Source organism: Rhinolophus sinicus, chromosome 18, assembly GCF_057876585.1.
Source record: "Rhinolophus sinicus isolate RSI-liver-muscle chromosome 18, RSI-T2T, whole genome shotgun sequence".
NCBI classification, from domain to species: Eukaryota; Metazoa; Chordata; class Mammalia; order Chiroptera; family Rhinolophidae; genus Rhinolophus; species Rhinolophus sinicus.
Genome location: NC_142518.1, coordinates 5,814,752 through 5,819,606, shown reverse-complemented (window position 1 = coordinate 5,819,606; position 4,855 = coordinate 5,814,752). Strand labels below are relative to the sequence as shown.

At 38.2% G+C, this 4,855-nt stretch overlaps 1 pseudogene; it reads left to right on the top strand.

Moving 5' to 3' along the window:
• Positions 1-1,924: 1,924 nt before the first annotated feature.
• On the top strand, positions 1,925-3,158 carry LOC148754553 (eIF5-mimic protein 2-like; annotated as a pseudogene).
• The last annotated feature ends 1,697 nt before the right edge of the window (positions 3,159-4,855 follow it).

Genomic DNA, 4,855 nt, shown 5'->3' with positions numbered 1-4,855 from the left:
AAAAGTCCTGTCCTTATGGCCAGAATTTAAACTGGATGGATGGATGGCTGAGAATGTAAATTGGTTCAACAACTATGGGGAGAAAAAAACAGTATGGAGATTCCTCAAAAAATTAAAAATAGAACTACCATACAACCCAGCAATTCCACTTCTGGCTACATATCCAAAGGAAATGAAAACAGGATATTAAAGAGATGTCTGCACCCCCGTGTTTATTGTAGCATTATTCACAATAGCAAGGACATGGAAACTGAGTGTCTGACAACAGATGAATGGATAAAGAAGATGTAGTACATGTATACACTGGAATATTATTTGGCCATGAGAAAGAAGGAAATCCTGCCATTTTTAACAACATGGATGGACCTTGAGGGCATTGTGCTTAGTGAGATAATCCAGATGGGAGGAAGAAGGCAAATACGAGTTATGACAGTTAGGTTCATGAGCTTGCCACAGTGTGTTTACATTGGCAGAACTGCACAAACAGCCCAGTAAGGTTTCATAACCTTGGTATATTAGTGTCTCACAGCTGTGTTCATGTGAACGTGTGGCGGTGTCTTGCTGAGTGGTGTTCATTATTGTTGTTGTGTGTTTCTGTGTGCCATTGCGAGAATGTCTGAGCTTGAATTAGAGCAATGAACAAACATTAAATTTCTTGTTAAACTTGGCAAGAGTGGAAGTGAAATCAGGGACTTGTTAGTCCAAGTTTATAGGGATAATGCCATGAAGAAAACAGCAGTGTACAAATGGATTAAATGTTTCTCTGAGGGGAGAGAATGCGTCACTGATGAAGAAAGGTCAGGGCGGCCAGGAAGGAGCAGAACTCATGAAAATATTGCAAAAATTCGTCGAATTGTGTGTCAAAATCATCGGCTGACAGTGAGAAGCATAACAGACCAAGTAAACACAGATAGAGAAACAGTCAGGAAAATCTTAACTGTAAATCTTGGCATAAGAAAGGTGTGTGCAAAAATGGTCCCAAAGGAGCTCTTGCATCACGACAGTGCACCAGCTCACACGGCACTGTCTATGAGGGAGTTTTTAGCTAGTAAATAAATAACTATCGGAACACCCTCCCTACTCATCTGATCTGGCCCCTAGTGTCTTCTTTCTTTACCGGAAGATAAAGGAAATATTGAAAGGAAGACATTTTGATGACATTCAGGACATCAAGGGTAATACGACAATAGCTCTGATGGCCATTCCAGAAAAAGAGTTCCAGAATTGCTTTGAAGGGTGGACTAGGCGCTGGTGTCGGTGCATAGCTTCCCAAGGGGAGTACTTTGAAGGTGACCATAGTGATATTCAGCAATGAGGTATATAGCCCTTTTTCTAGGATGAGTTCGCGAACATAATTGTCTGACCTCGAACTGTATGATATCACTGAATGTAAAAAAGCTTAACTTGTGAAAACAGAGTGGAATGGTGGTTACAAGGAGCTGGGGTGGGGGAACTGAGGACATGTTGTTTAAAGATACAAACTTGCAACCAGGAGATAAATAATTCCTAGAAACCTAATGCACAGCATACCGTTTCCCCAAAAATAAGACCTAGCTAGACCATCAGCTCTAATGTGTCTTTTGGAGCAAAAATTAACATAAGACCCAGTGTTATATTGTATTATATAAGACCCGATCTTATATTATAGTAAAATAAGACCCGGTCTTATGTTAATTTTTGCTCCAACAGATGCATTAGAGCTGATTGTCTGGCTAGGTCTTATTTTCGGGGAAACACGGTAAGTGATTATAGACAACAAGACTGTATTATAAACTTCAAAGTTGCTAAGAGACTAGATCTTAGTTGTTCCCACCACAAAAAAAGAAATGTTAGAGTTCCGGTTGGAGAGGAGGGACCACTGCATTGTCACCATATCGGGCGTTTCTCTCTTTTCTCTTCACCTTAAATTCTGGTGTCTTATATAAATAAGCAAAAGCAGCAAAAGCCAAGGCTATCAGGCTGGCATTTTAAAACTAGAAAAAAGGATGAAAAAGAGAGGTTTGACCCTACTCAGTTTCAAGACTATATCATTCCAGGCTTAACTGAAACTGGTAGTTATTTGGAAGCATTAGCAATGTTTCTTGATGCTTCTAGAGCAAAACGTGATTACCACCGATATACAGAAACACCCTGACATTTTGGTGGCCGCTGGAATGCTGGCCCCAGGTGGTACCCTGGCAGATGAGATGATGTGTGCAGATGTGTGTGTGTTCGCAACACAAGAAGACCTAGAGACCATGCAAGCATTTGCTCAGGTTTTTAACAAGTTAACCAGGCACTACAAATACTTGGAGAAAGGTTTTGAAGATGAAGGAAAAAAGCTGCTGCTGTTCTTAAAGGGTTTTGTGGAGTCGGAGAGGAACAAGCCTGCTATGTTGACTAGGGTTCTTCTGGCTAATGGAACACTTAATGCACCCATTCTTCATAGCCTTTGTAATGAGAATTAGGTTAAAGAAGGGGTTTCAGCAGCTTTTGCTGTAAAGCTCTTTAAATCATGGATAAATGAAAAAGACATCAATGCAGTAGCTGCAAGTCTTTGGGAAAGTCAGAATGGATAACAACAGACTGATGGAACTTTTTCCTGCCGATAAACAAAGCGTTGAACTCCTCACAGAGTATTTTACTAAGGCAGGTTAGAAAGAGCTTTCAGAGTATGTTCAGAATCAGCAAACCATAGCAGCTCCTAGGGAACTCCAGAAAGAACTTCAGGAACAGATGGCCCGTGGTGATCCATCTAAGGATATGATTTTGTATATCAAGAAGGGGATAAAAACAACCCAACATCCCCAAACTCATTGTCACTGGAATAGTCTGGTCCAGTGTAATGACCAATGTAACTGGAATGGACCAAGAAAAAAAAAGGAGTTTGTGCAGAAGTTAGCAAGCACTTGAAACAACACAGCCCTCTACTTGCTGCCTTTCCTACTCAAGGTCAGTCCGAGCTGACTCTTACTGAAGATTCAGGAGTATTGCTATGACAACATTTGTTTCATGAAAGCCTTTCAGAAAAGAGTGGTGCTTATTTATAAAGCTGAAGTCCTAAGTGAAGAACCCATTCTGAAGTGGTGTAAAGATGCACATTGTTGCAAAGGGGAAAAGTGTCTTCCTTGAGCAAATGAAAGTTTGTAGAGTGGCTCAAAAATGCTGAAGAAGTGTGAGTCTGAAGCTGGAGAAGATGACTGAATTTTGAAACTACACCCTCAGTAAAGCAAACAGGAGTTGTAGATAAAATGTCATGTTTCTTGTCTTGGTTCTTACATCTTCCTACCTCCCTATGTCAAACATGATATAAGGGCTTTCATGGCAAAATTTATTTTAAATGTTTCTATGGTTACTGGAAACGTTGGTATTAGTTTCTAAAATCATGTTTTGAGTAGCTACAGGAGCTATAGATCTGAATCTAATGTTGTATTCGTTTTTTCAGTTATCTTCTACCTCCTGTATTTTCTACTGTAATAATATAATTTAGGGCTTTGCACAGTAAACAGTTCACTTTTCCCTGTTTTTTTTAAATATAAACAGTTTTCAAGATATGATTGGGTTAAAAATAATTTGTTGTAAAAATTCTGTTTGCAAATTACACTTGAAAGTATCCAAAGTCTCAAAAGGCAGTGATTTGTGAGGTCATTTGGGTTTGCCCAAAGCCCTCCTCATCGATGAAAATCTCATATACAATCATTGAATTCATTAACAGGAATCTTGAATATGTGGACTATTGCTTACATGTTAATATTTTTGTGTATTTTTGACCCCAGATGTCCTTGAGCTCAATTGTTTGCTCTCTGGTTTTCATTCCTTAGTGAAGCCATGGAGAATAAGCTTGAAAATTAGATCTTTGGGAAATTGTATGTGGCAGAGGTGGTGGGAAGAAGAAAGTCGAGCTTTTTCCCATTGAGAAACTTCTGCATTCACTTTGCATCTTTCCAGGCAAAATAAATGGGTATTCTTTTCATACCATTTTCAACTGCACCTTACAAAAGTCTTGTCATTTAATGAATTTAACACTTGTCATACACTTAGATGGATAGGAAAGGACTCATGACATAGTGTGGGTAAAGGAAATGACTATACTAAACCCAGTAAATTGTTGAAAATGTTAAGTGGTCAGCATATTGTAATTGGGACTCTAAATATAACTTTTATTTCCTATTGGCTTAGAGTATCTGATATAAAGACTGGAGTACCATGATAATGATATATTCCCACGTGGTCATATAGGACCAGCTTCATTCTCTTACCGTATTCACTAATGACTCATGCATCTGGCTATTAATATACCCTAGTTGCCTTTTTTTTAAGTGCCATGAACCAAATATCTCTTCTATACAATTGATACATTTATTTTAATTTTCATCTTTCTTTTCTTACTGCCCACTCATCGATATATGTAGTCAGTAGAAAACAAAATGTGACCACAGTTTTTGGTGGAAAGACCTCATATTAAAAGTGAATATTTTGAAAGTTTTTTGATTGTTGAAAGAAATTAGCTTGGAATAATGCCACCAGAGACTGAGTGGAAATTGCTCCCTTTCAAAGGTGCCATTTTTATGAGCCAAGAATTTGGTGTTTAAAAGTTTGCCTGGAGGGAATGACGTGTAGTATGATGGGAAATAAAGGTATATAGTAACTTTATGAAGAAGAGCATTCTTACTGATACCATTGTGAGTGGGGTGAAATTGTTAAATGAATAATTTGATAAAGTTTTCATGCACAGGCAAAATGTATTCACTAGGTTTCTACGTAGTGATCTGCTTTTACTTTGTAATTTGTAGTCCTCAAAAGACTTTTTTAAAAGCTGAAGTCCATCCTTCCACTTAGGTTATATAGGTAAGTCTTCTTTTTTAACTTCTTTCTT